We start from the raw sequence: 20,224 nt of genomic DNA on the forward strand, positions 1-20,224 counted from the left end.
ACGGATGGACAGACAGAAAGAACTATTCAATCGCTAGAAGATTTATTGCGTGCTTGTGTGTTGGAAAGAGGTGGTACTTGGGATAGTTATCTACCCTTGATCGAATTTACCTACAATAATAGTTTTCACTCGAGCATTGGTATGGCTCCGTTTGAAGCTTTGTATGGTCGGAGATGTAGGACGCCTTTATGTTGGTATGAGTCGGGTGAAAGTGCGGTGATTGGACCAGAGATTGTTCAAGAAACGACAGAAAAGATTAAGATGATTCAGGAGAAGATGAAGGCTTCTCAGAGTCGTCAGAAGAGTTATCATGACAAGAGACGGAGAACTCTTGAGTTTCAAGAAGGAGATCACGTGTTTATGAGAGTTACACCTATGACTGGTATCGGACGAGCTCTAAAGTCAAGGAAGTTGACTCCGCGTTTTATTGGTCCGTTTCAGATTTCAGAAAGAGTGGGAGAGGTGGCGTATCACATTGCGTTACCACCGACACTTGCGAATCTGCATGATGTATTCCATGTGTCGCAGTTGAGGAAATACATTGCTGATCCGTCACATGTTATCCAAGTGGACGATGTACAGGTAAAGGATAATCTGATAGTTGAAGCTTTGCCTATGAGGATTGAGGATCGGAAGGTGAAACAATTGCGTGGCAAGGAGATAGCGTTGGTTAGAGTAGCTTGGGGAGGACCAGCCGGTGGGAATGTTACCTGGGAATTGGAGAGCCAGATGAAGGACTCCTACCCGGACCTCTTTGCCTAAGGTATGTTTTCGAGGACGAAAACTTTTCTAGTGGGGGAGGGTTGTAACACTCCATAAAATTCTTTATTTAATTTAATTATTTTTTTTATTAAATATTAGAATTAAATGGAATTATTTGAGAATATGGATGAAATAAGGCTAATGGGCCAGTGTTGTAAGTAGCAGTTGGGGGGTGTATCGGTTGCAAAGCCCTTTTCTAAAATTAAGTTATATTTTCATAAAATAGAAAAGAGGAGTATTTTGTGAAAAGAGAACCAAAAGGGAGCAGAAGAGTTGAACGTGAAATTGGGAGAAGAGCAAGTGCGAAGAGAAAGAGCATCCAATAATTCGACATCGAGGTAAGGGGGGATTCTTCTCATTAACCTCTATTATGGGTATTATGAATGATTCGATCGATTTCGTATGTTAGGATTCCGAATTGGATTATATGTCGGTGTTTGGGATTTTGGGGTTTGTAGAACTTTAGGTCCAAATTATGATGTATGATGCAATTGAGTTGTTGTGAATGATGTTTGATGTTGATTACTGATGTTAATACCTGTTAGAAGCATGTATAAATGTGTATTTTTGTGCTGTGATGAGATTTTGGACGTGTTGAGATGATTGGGTTCGCACTTGGAATGAAAACAGTGCTGCAGAGAAGTGATTTTTCTGCTATATCAGTAATGTAACTGGTTACATGAGGGAAGTAACCGATTACATGGTCTTAAACAGGCGAAGAACTGCATTTCGCGATGATGTAACCGGTTACATCATTTAGGTAACCGATTACCACTGGGCGAAATTGAAAAATAAAAGTTACTGTCAGTGATGTAACCGGTTACATCATTTAGGTAACCGGTTACCACTGAAGCTTTTTGGAAAAAATACTTATTTTAAATATCCGTAACTTTTAAACCGTTATTCCTTTTTGTACGCCGTTTCGAATACCTGGTAGATGAATTAATGCCTTATTTTATGGTGTATATTAGGGGATTATAATTTAAAAATCACTTTGTTGGTTTTGTGGATTGTGTTTGGTGATAGTTGAATAATGGTATGAACATGCTATGTGGTGTTTCTAGCTATTATGATTGATGAAATGATAATATATTTGTGGTGCTAAATGTATTATGCTGTGGTGAATATCAAATGGTTGTGATATTATTATACTTGTATGTTGTGACATAAATGATTATGAATTGTCGGTGGATGTTAATGATGAGCATGTCGTGGTTGATGCATGCATTTCATAATCATGTTGTGGGCTGTATCCTTTATGGTGGTGGGACAGCGGTAGCTAATTCCCATTGTGTGGAATTAGTGAGAGAAGTAGCCGAATCTTTATGGTGGTGGATCGGTGAGATGGGTTATCCCATGATTGGTACCACATGCATTTAGTTGCATTGCATTAGGTTGTTGTGTATAATTGTAACATGAATGGAAGTTGTCCAATGTTGCAATTTGTGTGTATTTTGGTATGAATGATTGTATTTGATAAATGTTGCTCTGCTATCTGAATATAATTGATTGGGTGAATAATGTATGGATGAAGTTGTATTGTTTATACTCCTATAACATTTGTTAATGCGAATGAAACTCACCCTTACTGTTGTTATTTTTCAGATTGAGGAGTAGCTTGTGTACTTGGTGAGGATTAGCTCGTCAAGTAGCTCGTTAGAGTCAGTTGGGTCTGTGTCATGCTCTGGTCGTGTAACACCGGGAACGTTATTTTAGAGTTGTTTGATAAACTTCTGTTTTGTTTATGGTTTATGGTTGAATTATGAGTCTATGACTCCGGTTGTTTGATTATTCAGTTGTTAAGAATATTCCGCTGTGTTAACATGCTACCTAAATAATTTTGGTTTATCGTTCCTTATATGGCATGACATGAATGTTTATTTATTTTATTGGAGTTATAATGCCCTTTCTCATGTTTTACTCTGATTTTTGAAAAATTTTCTGTGGGGTTTAGAAGGGTGTTACAGATAGCAAGAGTCGCCACCGACTTTTATTTTATCCAATTTATAGAAAGGCTAAAAGAACAGGAAAAGACCTTTTAAAAAGATTTTGAGTTCGGGGGGTAAGTAATACAAAGGGAAGGTGTAAGGCACCGTTTGTATCCATGGTTTTCCATGGGCTCTTAATTGCTTAGCTCACTTTTGAATTGTTTGAAATGTTTGAAAAGTAGGGTGTGAATAGAAATTCGAATAAGAACTTTAGCTTGTAAATAAGCGTAGTCTTTTTGAAAAGTTTTTGAAAAATAGTGGGAAAAAGATTTTGAATTTGAATTTGAAAAGAGCTAGCAATTAAAAAGCAATTACCCTAAGTTTTAAAATTTGTTCTTTTAGCTTTTCAGGGTGAAAGGGTCTATCCATTCCATGAGAGGGCAGGAAGTCTTTCAATTCGATGTTGAAGGGTCATCGAGAGTATCGTTCGCCATAAGACTGTCCCTACCATAAAGAGGGCAGGTAGTCTAAGGGAAGGATATAATAGTCATTTTATCTTTTTAGGCATCATGCGAGGATACCTTAGCAATTGGGACGATCATCTTTATAAGGCAACCTCGAGGGAGTTCCAATAACTTTAAAGGCAACATTTGCTTTAGGTATCCTCGGAATCGAGGGACTTGACTATTTTTAGGCAACAAAATTAAGGCAACAAGGCAGCAAGTGATAAGGCAACATGCAACAAGAAGGGTTACCCTAAAGGTGTGTGGATGCACAATCATGTGGTTAACTTCGATGATATTTATCTTGTAAAGTTAATGATTCTATGTTCAATTCATGGTTTGCACTCCCTAATTTACTAACCACGCAGTTTAAAAATGCAAAATTAAAGGCAGAAAAATATAAAGTCCTACGCTATTACAATAAACACCTGCGGGGAAAGGGAAATAAAAGCAGAAAATAAGAGGAATAAATAATTAATTTAACTATCTTGAGCCTTCGTCGCTCCATGATCAATCCCTGCAATAATAAGGCAAAAATAAACTTGTGGGCAAACCACAAGAAGATACCAAATATTGTAATCCTGCAAGGCAAGGGCAAAAAATTATAATGAAGAAGCATAAGGCAGAAAAAATCAGAAAAGTTAGAAACCTAAAACCCTAATCTAAACCTTAGAGGTTTTACCAAGAAAACTTATTGTGACCTAAACAAGGGTTATGAGGCTAATGACAACAAACCTAAAATTACAACTAAATCATTAAGTTAATTAGCCTAATTAATCTAATTCAAAATTAAATCATAAATCAGTTAGCCCTAATTCTAAATTAATATAAAGTTATTAATTTATTACCAAATTAACTAAATAATTAATCTAATTACTAATTAATTAAAACTATTATAAACAAATAAAAATTATTTAACTAAACTAAACCAATTAAATAAACCTAATTTATCCAATTAAATAACCTAAGTATTCTAATTTATTAAAAAGATAAATAAGAAAAGAAAGTTAAAAAAAAAAGAATAATAAAAACAAACAAAATAGGAAAAAGAAAAAAAGTAAAAGAAACCAGGGTGACTAGGATCAGGTGCGAAGGCTTTATGAGGTCCATGGTATACATCTGTCTGTTTCTGGGCGTTGGATCCTAGGATCTATCCATCTGGTGGTGGTGCACTGAGGGTGCGGTGTGGACGTACGTCACTTGCACGTACTAGATCTACATACCAGAAGTAATATCAAATGTTAAAAAACATTGTAGGACCCTTGGATCGAACCCATGTCCTTGAGAACACACGCTTCATTCGTTGCCAGTTGTGCTGGATCAATCAATTGTTAATAATACAATTCCAAATCTTATAAATATAAAACTGATGCAATTCAAGATTAAGAGTCAAGAGTGGGCCCCCGAGGCATTGCGCAAACTAATCAGATCTGGAAAGAGATTGTTGACTGATTGACCAACCAATCATGGCATCGCACGTGTATGGAGAGAGAACTATGAGAGTGGACTGGCCAATGGAGGAGAGCGCGTGGGGTCGGCTTCCCTCTAGCCACTATTCATCTTCTTCTTTCTCCAGACCTGCAGAAATACCTGTGGGTTTATCCATGACTTTACCTGGGAATTTTATTAGATTTTTTCTGCAAACATTAAACACCATAAATTCACGTTAAACCATAATCAAAAGCGCCCAGATTTATCAAGTCGATCCTTATGGACACGATGGCGTCCTTCGTTTTGGTTAAAATGGCCTGTAAGTAGGATTTCGAAGCTTAATAGCATGCTTGCCCTATCAATGGTGGAATGCCATTCCGGCCTCAAAGCTTGTGGACGATGATTCTAACCTTTTCTAAAACATCACATGAACTCAAAAAAGACATTAAATCACATGAAATCATAGTAGTTTATGGAATACGAAAACCACAAAATATGCATGAATATGGAAGTTATGAAACTCAAATATTAGGTGTTATCACACGTTACAAAAGGTATGGAATTACTCTATAATACCTTGTGAGTGGATTAGGACACTTGTTTGGCCTTGTGGTTGCTTGTAATGAAGAATGCAAAATCTCACCTTTTCTTGAATATTATGAACTTGGAAACCCTAGTCTTCCTTGGCCAATTTCATGATATTAGGGTTATAACTTTGCTTGAGGATCAAGTTGATTGGTGAGAGAAATTTGAAAGAGATTTTATTGATTTATTTGCATAAAATATTTCTTCTTTGGCTTTGACTCTATTCTTGCATATTTTCTTCTCAATCCTACTCACCAAATTATATTTGCTCAGATCTTGATTAAAGGAAAAATATTGGACCATTCATTATATAATTATCTTATGATTTACTTGATTTTATTTAAATTTATTTGAATAAAAATCAAATATAAATAAAATAAATTCATAAAATAAATAATATTGGACTAAGGGATCCTCCTTGGGCTTGTTATCACGTGATAAAATCAAAACCAAAAGCCCATTACTCCAAAATTAAGAATTTGCCAATTAGGGTTTTGCTTTCTTCTTGAAAATTGACCAACTTTTGAGCCTCATATCTCCCTCAATTTTTGTGATATGAACATGTTCTAGGACTTTTTAGAAAGCTTAAAGAGTCCTCTAAAATCTCCTTTTGGTTTCATCTCAATTGAGTCTACCATGTTCAAGTTATGAGCTTTGAGAAAAAATGACTTTTTGCGATCTTTTAGAAGGACCTGTAATGTTTTGGCTCATATCTCCCAAATGGTGCATTTCTGGCCTTGGCTTGTGAGAGACAAAATTGTAGAGAATTAAATTTCCTTAAAGATAAGCTTTGGATGGGAAATTTCTAATGTTCCATTTGGAAGTTATGGCTGGTCAAAGTTTAGTTGACTTTCTCCTATGAAAACCCTAATTTAGAAACTTTTGAATTTCTTGATTTCTGATCTTTCCTTGATGAACCATGATCAATACTTGATCAAATGGTGAATTATACTTCAAAATAAGGTTGTTGAAAAAAAATTAGGAGTTTTGACTGTACTTTGACCATAGTTGACTTTTGGGTCAAACTGGTCGACTATTGACCATTTGAACTTTTGACTTAGCAATCCTATGAATCAGAGCTTGTAACTTGAAATGAGGATCCTTTGAATCATATGAGAGGCCATGGAATCCACTTGAAGCATCAGAAGTTGATTTTACTTGGAGAAATACAAAACCCTAGTTTAGAGGTTGTTGTTTAGGAGAGAGACTGCATGCTTCCTTCTTGTGTATCTTTGAGCATTTGAAAGTCAGATGGACTGAAATATGAATAAGTATGATGGGCAAATTTTGGGGTATGACATGATCGTTAATGTTGATGTTCACCGCCGAACTCAAGAGAAAACAATGAAGTTTGGTGGAAGTTTGATTTTTGAGGTTGAGAGAGAGAGAGTTGGAGTTTGAAAATGAGTTGTGGTGGAGTCTACACCTTGGAGAAGGGGAGCGGAGGAGTCTAATGAGTGGGAGTAAATGGCGTGAAAGTAAATAACTCAATAACACACACATTAAATGTTTGTCTTGCAACTATAATGTTTCACATTGTAAGTCATATGTGTGGCTCCAGGACCCTAGGGTAGGGAGTGTATCTGAAAATTTCTGGTACATGCACAGCACATGCTAACACAGTTGTCTCACATGATTTCAAGACAGATGTTACGACATTTGGAAACATACTAGACACATCAGACTGAAATTGATACTTAAATAAAATTGCATAATGATAAATAACATATAAAAATATTAACTCAATTCAGTGCAATAAAACCTAATCTGAGGACTACTAAGCTAGGAAGGAAATCCACTATTAGCAGTATTAGTTCAAAGCCTAAACAATCCTAGTTTACAACTTCTTGCCTGTTAGAACAAGATTTGGTTTTGCAATATGTATCTGATTTTTGATGATACCAATGAGTATGTTTGTATGAATAATTTTGTTATACTAACGTTTGTTATGTTGAGTACTTAACATATAGGTTATGATGAAAATGCGTGGCCAAAACATCAGAAGCTACCAAGTTATGTTTTCGTGGTACACAAGTTCTGATGAACAGTAGCAAAGCTTCAAAAGCATCTGAAGTCATTACTCTGATACAAAGTCTGAAGAAACCATTCTGAAGACCAAGTGCTGAAGACTCTGAAGACATGGTTCTGAAGACTTTAAGTTCTGAAGACTCAAGTTTGTGAAGACAAATGGTCTAAAGACCAAGTGTTGAAGACTCTGAAGACGTGGTTCTGAAGACTCTGAAGACTTGAAGTTCTGAAGATCCAAAGCTTATTTTATTTTCTTCCAACTCATGTTATGAGCCTCTGAGGTTCAAGAAGAATATAAGATAACATTTTGTAGTATGAGGTACAAGGTACAGATGAATGTTTCGTTCCACTACCAAGAAAGGACGGACGTTGCGTACTATCTTGTCTCCCACTATGTTCAAGCCGCCAAACTTCTGGAAGTTCCAGAACTGCCCTCCAATGGATATATTATTATATTGGCTATATAAAGGGCTTCAAGACTCAAGAGAAACCTGCTAACTCACGGTCATATCCATTCTTGAAATACTATTCATAGCTTTATTCTCTTAAGTCTAGAATTTGAAATATATCATTTACATTCAGCTTGTGTAGAAGCATTTATATTGTAAACAAACTCACATTCAAACAGTTGTTTGATTGTGCCTCAAGAGACCTGTTGGTCAATAGTCTTGAGAAGAAAACACAACAACTTCAAATTTCCAGAAAATCTCTATGACTTCAGTTTGTTCTTCAAATTCTTGTTCTTCCTTTTTGAATCTTCATACATAACCTTTAAATAGCACACAACTTTCAACTCTGACTTCATATTACTCTCATCTTCATTTCCCAAATTTTCTCTCATGTCTTCATCTCATATGAACAAATTACATGTTTCATCACTCCTCCAAAATGGACATGTCCAAAAAAGCCTTCCTTTATTCTGCCCCTTCTTGCATTGGTACGAAACCATATGACTATGACAACCACAAAAATTTACAGATCTAGGTTTTACAATGGAAGAAGATGAAGTAAAACCTTTGGATGAGTTTGTCTTCAAATGCGACATTTGAAACAAAACTGAACAACAACAATGAGTATGGGTGTTTTTGTCTTCTTCCCGACGATGTCAACGACGTTGGTGTTAGGGTTTGTTTCTTTTTTTAGTGGAAGAATGGATACTTAATGTTTAACATATATATAAAGAAGCATCAATGCGTAACAACTGTTTTATAAAGGATTCGTAGTGATATACCTATTATTTTTTAATTAAATATAAATAAAATTGAATAGGCGCGCATTAACGTAAAATTGATTAACTAGAAGGTGCAACATCAGACTGTTACAACGTGTTCAAGGAAGATGAATTCAAGATGTCACACTAGAAGGTGCAACATCAGACTGTTACAAAACTACAAGATCTACTGTAATGGATCTGACCAAGTATAATGCAAGGTGAATATATTGGTTGATAGAAAAAGGTATATTCTTTTTATTCAGTGTTCTACGAGGAAATAAAATATTTTCTGAGAAGTCTACAAAGATTCTTATCTTATCCTAAAAGGAGAACAAGATATGCTTCTGAGTTATTCTATATAGAGAAGTACCCTTAGTGATGTTCAACCACATGTTGAAGCATCATCTCACCAAGTGGATTGTTGATGCTCTGTCTGTCCTGTATTATTGTCTAATGTTTGGCTAAAACATATAATAGCAGCAAATGGTCAAAATGTGCATCTTGCAAGTTTATACAGATCAAAACAGGTACAAGCAAGATGTTAGATGGAATGTCATGACATCAACTCATGACATCGCGCCTGCAGAACTAGAAGAAAGATTCAATTGTATTTAACATATACAGAATATTCTATGAATATTATGTAATCCTATATGGCGCATATTTAAAGGTCAAAGAATCAAGTCAGAATATTGAAGAATCAAATCTGAAGATTGAAGATAATCAGATCAGAAAATTGGATTCAGCAGTTTCTAATTTAGGAAACTTATGATTAAAGACCTTATTTGTAGCAGAATATTTTATGCATATTTGTAACAACAAAAGTGCTGCGATTTGTAAGCCCAAGTCCAATTGGGATCAGGTTATAAATAGGAGACTTTGTAACCTAGTTTAGAGAACTAGCCAGCATTTAGAAAGATGTAACCATTAGGGTTAACCGTGTAGGTGAACCTCCCGGTTTATGGGAAGGCCACTGATTTGTCCTTCTCGAAACCTGTAGGTTAGAGAAGTGATTGTTCTCACTCGAAACCTGTAGGTAAGAGTTGAGTATTGTAAGCTTGATTGAAGCTGTGAAGCAAATCAAGTATGTGTTCATTGTTAATTGTGTAAATAGCTGTTGCAGGGTTGTAACAGTTAGGTATCACCAGGGAGTGAGCAGAGGTTTTCTTATCTTGGATGGAGTTCTGAGATAGAGATTGCATTGGGTAGTGACTAGGAAAACCAGAGGTTGTTTATCTGTAAACCAGAGGTTGTTTATATAAAATAGTACTACTGATAGTGGAATCTTCTTCCTGGCTTGGTAGCCCCCATAGTAGGTTAGTTATAACCGAACTGGGTTAACAATTAACTGTGTTATTTATCTTCTGCATTGTTTGTTCAGTTATGAATGTTATGACTTTGTCTATAACATCAGGTTCAAAAGTGTTAGCTGATCCTGCACAGAACCATGTAAAAATTATAATCTGGTTATGTATGCTGAACATGTGTGATCCCAGGTCTCATTGACTCTTTTCTAAGATTAATTAAATAATGAGGGATCCTTGTATTATGCTGATGCTACATTAATAACAGATCAAATGTCTTGACATCAGGATTGACATCTGAGTCTGTCATACCAGAATTTTCAATTGGTATTAGAGCAGGCATCCTGTCTGTTTCTGGATGAGATCCGTAAGGGATAAATTCTGGTTGTGGTAAAAGTAGAAGAGTATTTGAACAAAGAATGTTCATATTGTATGGTCCCTTGAAGTGGAGGATGGACCTATATGATTAGACCAACCTGACCTAAGAGCTGTGATGCTGGAACGAAGAGTGCTAAGTCCAAGGACTTCATGCGGGAGTGAATAACTTGAATTTAAATACAAATTCAACTGGTATCTATGAACATAGAAGAAGCTCATCAAAACCTTCATGCGGGAGTGAAGATATTGATAAGGTAACCTCTGTTGTCTGTGAGTTCATTAAGTCAAGATTTTGGTTTGGTCTAATCAGTTGCTTGGTGCAGAAGCAAGCATTGTGCAAGGTTGAGTAACAATCAATCTGTAGTTTTCATGCTTACTACTAACACTTAAAGTAAGCATTGTGTGAATTCTGTTGATATATGACTATTTTTCAGCTGCATAGTCTTTGAGAAACCCTAGGGTTATGAAGGTTCAACTGAATGTATGGCAGGTATTGACAACTAGAATTAAAGTGTCAAAGATACTTGAGTAATCTCTCAAGTCCACTCATAATGGCATGGTTTATTAGAGCTGATGAAGGTCACCTTATCAATGTTATTCATAATTATCTGCAAGTGTGTACCTTGAAATCTTCAAGGTTGAAGTGTTCCTAGAAGGAGGAACAAATGTCCTATCTGATGTTGGGACATTAAGAACTGGTATGCATCTACCAGCTAAAGAACATATGTTCTGGTGCTGAACTAATGTAGTGTGAGAACATTGGTTTGGAACCTACTCCTGGTCTGGAAGAGGAGACATCTGGCTAAGTTAATCAGGACACGATTAACATGTGCTCAGTTCCGCTAAGAAAAACTCATAAAGGTATTCCTTTCTAATCCTTTATGTTGTATTTTTGAAGAGCCTATATCTGTCATTTTCCTCTGATCAATGAAACCAAATAAGTATTCGTAACCATAGAGCAGTTGTTGGAGCTGAATACTGTGTCTCTATCACAGTGAAATATGATTAAGAATGTGTACTGCCCTAGTTGTTATCCAGAAAGGGTAGTATGTTTTAAATCAAGGAATTCAGATGGATCTGACTAATTCAGTGTTATGCTATGACTAAATCTGTTCCAGAGACCTAGCTGAGGGAATCTTCTCTATAGGTACAAACCATGGCATCCTTCATCTCAAAATCAGAATTAAAGTCTGAAGACAAGTTTATTGAGTTCTGTCAATTTGACATTAAAGATGTTAACCAAGAACCATGAAAGATGATGTCACATCTGATGTTACAACATCTCAAGATCTTCATTTATTTTATGTATTTGCCAAGAACAGAAAGTATAAATGTGAAGAGGTAATCAGTCAGAATGACCTAGTGTGAGTAGCAAATTCTAACTGAAAAGCTGGTAAGTACTTTGACGGGAGACTTAGTACTTATTAGGTTTAGAACCTGGATGCTGAGAAGAAGTTCTTACAACCATGAGTTCTCAATTATCTTCACACATCAAAGAAGAAGGCAAGAGTCTCTGATGTGGGATACTGATTCTGTTAAATATCTTGATGGGAGCTGGATATTTACAAAGTCTGTATAAAACAACTCAGACATGTATATTGAAGATCAATTTATGGTTATACAATCATAGTTTCTTCTATTCCAAGTTACAGAATGTGGCAATCTGGATCTTGTATTGCAAGCAAACTGAGGTTTCTAAACTTGGAATCTGTGGCAAATTCTAAATGAAGGGAACTTCGAGGACGAACATCAAAGATGTCCTAAAGTTGTATATCTCAGGGGGGGGGGTAAAAGAGTATGAAGATCAGCAAAGACAATGTTTTTCTACGTCTTTTCATTTGAAAAGTCTTTCAAAGATTAATCTTGAAGAAAGAAGAACAAAGTCATACAAAATTCTCAGAACATAACTCAAGCCATGTGTATTCTCAAAGACCATTAAAGAATATTCTTTGCATTATCATCTGATGACATGAATTGATGGTGTGTATCACTTGTTCTGATCTAAGTGCATGATCCAACATATGCACGAGTCCACCTGGTGCAGTTTGTTCTCAAATAACATTTCTTGATTAAGACTTTGGGTGAAGTCCAGGTATGTTGTTTAAATTGCTCAGGATTATAGATTCTTTTCATTTTGTTTGAGTCCCTCTGTCGCGGGGAAAAATCGTTGTCTTTTTTTCGGGATGAGACACCTGATGCCTTCTTTGGGCTCGAGTGCTCAAAAAATGATTTTTCTTTTGTACGGACCAAACTTTTTATTGTTTCCAAAAGAGGAAAAGGAAAAAATTGCAATAACCTAAAAGTGGGGGAGAGATCTTGGGTAAGAGGGTTGGTTATACGAAGGGAAGGTATTAGCACCCAACGTATCTATAGTACTCTATAGGTTTCTTTGTTTTGTTTTTCATTCCATGTTATTGAGAGGTTCTTGTTAAATAGGTGGGACCTAAGGTGTTTGTTTGATTATGCTCGCAAAGATCATCGCGATCCTCTGCATACATATCCCTTAGAGGGAATCAGAGCATCTGTAGCTCGGGGTCTACGGGTGCTAAGGTTTGAATGGTTTTTTTTGTTTTATTTTGCTCGCCAAGGATCGACCTTGTGCCTACGTATTCTCAAAGGGATGTTGAGAAAGTCAGAGCAATCGTAGTTCCCACTTATGCTAGTGGAAGCAAAGGATAAGAGACAAATGTCATCTAAATGTTCGATGTATCTAATCTATATCATCACATACATCTGTTTGATTTTGAAAATCTTTTCATTATAAGCCCGGGGCCATGCCACTTAGGGTGCTTAGAATGATAAAGATGTTTTTGTTGTTTAACCAGCCTTGTGGCAAAAACTTTCAATGAAGTCAGCCTTGTGACAAAAAGTTTTGATTAATCAGCCAGCCTCGTGGCAAAAGTTTCAATGAAGTCAGCCTTGTGACAAAAACTTTGATTAATCAGCCAGTATGGTGGCAAAACTGTTTGCTTGATTAGCCAGCCTTGTGGCAAAAAAGTTTGATTGATTAATTGTTTGTGATGATATAGAAGAGATACTCCTATCATAGAGATGATAAATGTCTAATCTCCTAGGGTTTTTGATTTGGATATTGGGGATGCTTATAAGAAGCCCGTGGGTCCTTGTACGAAGCCCAAGAGGAGGCTATCCGAGGGTCCTTGCATTGTAAGCCCAAGAGGAGGCTATGGGAGGGACAATCCAGGGTCCTTGCATTGTAAGCCCAAGAGGAGGCTATGGGAGGGTCACTCGTTTGTACAAAGCCCAAGGGGAGGCATGGTATAGTTGGTCTGAGCTCTTAGAGCGATTTCACCGGGAAACCATACTCTATGTCCTAACCTAAACTAGTGGAGATTCTTTGCACGAAGCCCAATAGGAGGCTATGGGGAACCTAGTGTTGTACTAAGTTGAACAAGAACACATATCACACATATGAACAAACATGAACAAGTATGAACAAACATGAACAGGTATGAACAATTATATATATGACAAAGTGTGTGTATATAATGGAGTTTATGAAGGAAATATACCTGTAAGCATGATCCATTTGTATACACAGGGCTCGGGACTCATACTCGAGGAGAGGTCCACTTGAATTTATTCAAAGCTATGTAAACAGGTTTTTACAAAGGGGCTTGGGACTTATACCTATGTGGAGGCCCATGGTATTTTTGGGAAGATTTAAAGAAAACCTTCATTTTTGTTTTGTTATTCAAAGTTAAAAATCAAATTGATCGAGATATGTACAAAAAGGTGTGTGTACAATGAAATACCTAATTTCATGTACTGGAATGGGTATGTACAAAAGGGCTTGGGACTTATACCTACGTGGAGGCCCGTGTTTTATTTACAAAACATGGTTGATTGTTTTTATTTACAGACGCGTCGTTTGAAAAAACTGTTTGAAAGTTGTTTTGAAAGAGTTTATTTTGTTTGAAGAAAAACTGTACAAAAAAGAAAAGAAATGGGACTTACACTCTCTAATATTCGAGAGGCCCCTGTTTTACTTTCATAAAACAGGGTGGATGGTTTTGAAAAAAAGATGTGAGATTTATTGTTTTAAAAACAGTTTGAAAAGCATTGTTTTGAAAAAGTTTTCTGTACAAAGAAAAACTGTACAAGGAAAAAAGAGTGGGTCTTATACTCTCTAATACTCGAGAGGCCCCACTTCGTTTTGAAAATCAATTGATCAATTAAAAAGGTTTCATCAATAGTTCAAAAAGAAATGGTTTATCGTTTTGAAAAGAATCGCGATCGCTCGTTTTAAAACGATTTGAATATGAAAGAAATTAACTTAATTAAGTTTAAAACAAGTTTTAATGCTTAATTAAGACCTAAGTGATTAGGGTTTGATCACAAAAGTATTTACAAGTGATTAGGTTAAAAATTTAAATGAAAAACAATATTTAAAATATTTAAAAACACTTAAAAATGTATCATTTTAAACCTAATTAAAATCATATTAAATAAATCTTTTTTTGTGATTTTTTTTGATATTGTCAAAATAGGTATATTAAATAAGAGGTGTGTAAAAAATGAAGAAAAAATAAGTTAATTTGATTGGTCAATTAATTAAGTGAAGTTGTGTAAAAAAAAATGGAAGAAAAATAGTGATAAAAAATATGTTTTGGCCCCTAGAGGTGTTGAACTCGTGACCTTAAGGTTATTACTCAAAAGTTTAACCAACTGGACCACGCGCGTGGTCTGTTAATCATTTGTAACGAATTGGATATATTTCAAACTCATTTTTTAAATTTCCTTCGCAAAAAATGGCGCCAAGAACACATGAACAATTTGAATTTGAAAAATCTGAAAACTGAATCATTTTGATCAAGTGAATAGCCTATCTTGCTCGATTTTGGACGAGGAACATGATGGTACCATTTAATTTCATTTATTTCCACTCTAAGGTCATCAATTTTCTGGAAATCGTGAAGAACCCTAATTCTGAGATTGATCATGAAATTGTGTATGTGCAAGATAAATAGCAATTGATTGAGGGTTAATGATCCTCATGTGTGCAGAAACAAGATGGTATGTTCATATTTCATTTATGATGCATGGATAATAGAGTTTGAAGTTCATGAACACTTACCTTAAAAATGGCAAAACTGAGAATCGAATTCTGCAAATGAAGAGTTCCAGTTGTTGTTTCTTGATCTGAACACCTTCAGTGGACCTTATGGAACATGTTTGGATGCTTGGAGTGTATTGAAAACCTCTTGATCAGTTGGTGGAACCCGACCTGCAGTTGCTTCAAGTATGAATCGAGCTTGGTGATTCTGAAGTTTTTGATTGATGATGAGTGTTGGGATAGTTCATATGTGATATATATGAGGTGTTGGAAGTGTTAGTTTGGACAGATATAGCTTGGTATGGATTTTGGCATGATAAGGCTTAGGTTATGCATATTTGGAGGTGAGATGATGATTCTGAGTTTTGGGTGTTTTGGGGGTGTATGGATGGATCAAACACATCCCATATGATGTTTGTGGCTTGTGGGAAGCATCACTTGGCTCAGAACTTACAAGGTTTAGAGGTTGAGTTTTCTACCTCTTTGAAAACCATGAAACTTGCATTCTAAGAAAGGAAGAGAAAACCTATGTTTATGAGGTTTTGGTGTGAGTTTGAAGATGATTTGAACCTCTATTTATAGGCCAAGGATTCTGAATGAAGAGCTTTGCAACTTGCTTCAAGAAGTGATGATTTGGCTTAAGGGATAAAGTGGAATCTTTCACATTAAATGCAAATGGTTAAAGTAACTAAACCATGGTTATTTTGGCCAAGCTTCTTATCTCTTTCCTATCTGATCTTAAACCAGAAAATATCTCTCAATTATTGCTTCTATGCATCATTACTTGGTCCATTTGGCAATTTGGTTCATAACTTAGTGAAAATGGCTTGAAATTTCAAGTGAAAATGATCACTAAATGCATAATTCAAAACCATAGCTACACTCCATATTTTTTCATGCTCTTGGACATTTTGGAAAGCTCATATGACACACTTCAAAACCCTAGTTGAAAGCTTCTTCAAGATCTTTAAGGAAGTGGGTGAAAAAGATCCATGAACTTTGAAGAAAATGAAGTTTTAAGTGAAATTTTCAAAAAGTACCAACTTTGAAGCACCATATCTCTTAAATGGTTGATCTTATGGAAAAAATTTATATGTGTCAAAGTTGTTTATTGGATCAAAATCTACAATTTTCATGTTGGAAGTTTTTTTCAGTTTGTAGGTGAAATTTTGAGAAATTCCCTTCCAAAATTTGGAAAAAACCATTGAAAAACACAGAAATTTTTCTAAGTATGAAAAGTCAAACTTTTGACTTTTGATTCTTGATTGATTTTCCTTGATCAAATGACTTCTCATATCATATATTGATGATTCAAAACTTCAAAAGTCATGGTTGACCAAAATTCCCCAAAAGTCAATGGTGATCTTGTACAGTTGACTTTTTCAGACGAATCGCGTTTCTGGAGATTTCAAATGAAACAGGCTATCCTCATCAAATGAATGATATGAATGGATCATATTGAGGTATTAGAGGATATTGAATCATGGTTTGAGTTGTGGCACCATGTCCTGATTAAAAAGTCAGTTGTTCAGTGAATTAGGTCAAAAAACCCTAATTGTCGACCTGATGAAGTTGATGACTGTAGGTCTTGAATTGAGATGTAATTTCCATTGTATATTGTCATAGGGATTATTTGAAGATGATTGAAACCTTTTATTGACTTCCTGGGGATTTTTAGGGTTTCCCAAATGTGATCCCTGATTTCAGTCCCTGATAGTTCAAAAACCCTGATCTGAGGATTTGTCTGATCAATCTTTGTATAGGAGATGTTCTGAGCCAATGGATTAGGTCAAAATGATGTACTTGGGGTTTTGAGGTCATGTCCCAAGTCATTAGGTCAAATTCTGAGCAAAAGTCAGGAGTATGCTGTCTTCAGTCAAAACCCTAACTTGGTTGATTCAGAGCCTTTGAGCTTGTTGAAATGAATCTCTGAGGACCAAATGTTGATTGTTGATGAAGATGATTCATTTGAGATGAAGGGAGAACAAAGCCCTAATTGATCATTTCTTGTACTGATGAGTGATTTCCTGACCAAATCCTGCTGAGTCACAAGTAACAAACACAAGCTATGCAGTTTGTTAGAGATGCAAATGATGCATATGCAGATGATATGAGGTGGTATCTTAGGTCAAAAATTGGGGTATGACAGATGCCCCTATTTAAGTTTCTTCAACCTGAGACATGAAGATTGAAAATCTTCGTTTTGATAGGGTGGAAGAGACTTAAATATCAGAAGACGCGAATTTTGGACCTAAGATACCAAAATTGCGAATGATGCAAGGATACCTTTACCGAGGGAATATCAAGAACTGACTCCACTGGGGAAAAGAGATTGGGAAGGATGCCTCAATCTGTTTTAAGGAAAAGAATCCATTTTTGTTCTTTTTGGGAAAGCAAGTGTATGCTTCACCGGGGAATGATAGCTTTGTAAGAAAAGCTTACCTATCGACATTATCGACTATCAGCACAGGGATAGACTTGTTTAATAATGCGAAGGTGAAAGGTATGAAACTGTGTTACCGACTATCAGCATGGTGATAGACTTGACAAGGTAAAAAGAGTTTCAAAGGTTCGGTTAATATTATCGACTATCAGCAGGGTGATAGACATGTTTAATAATATAACCAGAACAAAAGGATTACCGACTACCAGCCTTGTGATAGTGGTTCTGAAGACATGATCAATTATCAGCCGAGTGATAAAATGATCCTGGAGACTTTGCTAGGGAAATTACTGGTTATTCAGCCTTGTGAACAGTAATAAGACCCTGATTGTCAAATGGTCTTCATGTTTGATTTCCTTGAGAGGAAAAGTCTTTTGGAAGAGACATAAGCTGCTCAGATGATGAGGCTATTGCTTATTGTCTGTTTTTTCTTGACTCTATTTGGAGAATCGGAATTTGAATCTTTGGTAAAGACAAAGTTCTAACCATGAATGAATTGGAAAGAAATAGTCAAACAAGGCTTTGTATCCATCAGGAATGAACTCAACTGGGGATCTCCTCCTTTGTTTTGAATGGAGAAACTAAAGCAACCTTCTTCCACGAGGAATGATCTCAGTGGGGAACTGGAGAAAGAAGATGTTCTTTCTGCTTATGGGCGACGACCTACTTGGAGAGATGACACGCCCATATTTGTTTCTTTTTCTTCTTTTTTTCTTTTTTTTTCTTTTTTTCGAGGATAGATATATCCTGAACAAGTGATTTTAAAGCAAACATTGAAAAATGCAAGAATGCATAAATGATGCAAATATGTATGAATGATGAATGTCATGAATGTCGCATGCATGCTACGATACTGACAGACAAAAGAGTATATACTGGAGAGGGACCGATGCCGCAATACAACCAGATACTTGGCAAATGTTCTTCAACACAGGTGATGAATAGTGCTGCATGTTTTAAACTTCTCTGGGGAAGATAAGCATCTTTACTGGGATGGAAGAACCCTTTTACTGGAGATGGAAGATCTTCGTCACTGGGGATAGAAGAGCTTCTTTACCTCGAGGGGTAATTGCTTCAAGAATTCTTTTCTGGGACCAGAATACCGTTGTCTCAACAAATTTTGAGGGAGAATCCTTTTGTTCATCCTATGGAGACGACTGCTGATATTCCTTCCGTTGTTCACAACTCAAAGGAAAATTTCGCTTTTATTTTGAAAAAGAAAAGTGAAGTAAATTCATTTAAAACTTATTTTTTCTTTTTTTTTTCAAAAGTGAATAACACAATTAAAGCGTCATTTTGCAAGCTGAAAGAAATTAAAGATTGCAAACAAATGGGCACAAGGCTCAAATTTATTTAATAGGATGGAAATCAGCTAAAGGCGTGATTCCATGGAGTATTTACAAAAGTTGAAAATGGTAATTATGCGGAAAAGGCTACATTGAAAGCAATAACCACTATTCCCTCTAATAACTTTGAGTTCCAACTGTGCTTGTCGCTTCAGATTGGCGATGATTTGATTGAAGATCCTTTGATGAGGTACAGACTCTTCAGGTGACGAAGTACGGACTGATGCAGTTACTTTGTCATAAATCCCTAATTTTTGCCTAGATTGCCCTTTCAGGTTTTCAATCTACCAGGATGAATCTTTTCTGTTTATTGTCTCTAATTTTTGCCTGGACCGCCCTTTCGGGTTTTCAGTCCACCGAGACGCTCATTTTTGCCTAAGTCGCCCTTTGCGGGTTTTCAACTTACCGAGCTGTTCTTTTGTATTTTTTTAGACAAAGTATTTCTTGACTGCATCAGCATTCACAGGATATGGGAGTTCATCACCATCCATGGTTGCAAGAGTCATGGCGCCGCTAGAAAATGTTCTTTTGACAACATACGGGCCTTCGTAATTAGGAGACCATTTGCCCCTAGAATCTGGTTGAAAAGACAAGATCTTTTTAAGCACGAGGTCGCCTTCTCGAAATTCACGAGGTCGAACCTTTTTGTTGAAGGCTTGTTTCATCCTTGCTTGGTATAACTGTCCATGGCATAGAGCAGTCATACGTTTTTCTTCGATTAAGTTCAACTGATCGTATCTGTTTTGACACCATTTAGCCTCTGATAACTTAGTCTCCATGAGGACTCTCATTGATGGGATTTCAACTTCTACGGGGAGCACAGCTTCCATGCCGTATACTAGAGAAAAGGGAGTTGCCCCTGTTGAAGTACGCACTGAAGTACGGTACCCATGTAAAGCAAATGGCAGCATTTCATGCCAGTCTTTGTAAGTGACGACCATTTTCTGGACGATCTTCTTAATGTTCTTGTTGGCGGCTTCAACGGCGCCGTTCATTTTTGGTCTGTAAGGAGAAGAGTTATGATGCTCAATCTTGAATTCCTCACACAGTTCTTTCATCATCTTATTGTTCAAGTTTGAACCATTGTCAGTAATGATCTTGCTGGGAATACCATATCGGCAAATGATGTTGTTCTTGATAAACCTTACAACCACTTGTCTTGTAACATTGGCATAAGATGCTGCTTCGACCCATTTGGTGAAGTAATCAATTGCTACCAAGATGAAACG

This window comes from Vicia villosa, linkage group LG4 (assembly GCF_029867415.1).
Source record: "Vicia villosa cultivar HV-30 ecotype Madison, WI linkage group LG4, Vvil1.0, whole genome shotgun sequence".
Classification (NCBI taxonomy): Eukaryota; Viridiplantae; Streptophyta; class Magnoliopsida; order Fabales; family Fabaceae; genus Vicia; species Vicia villosa.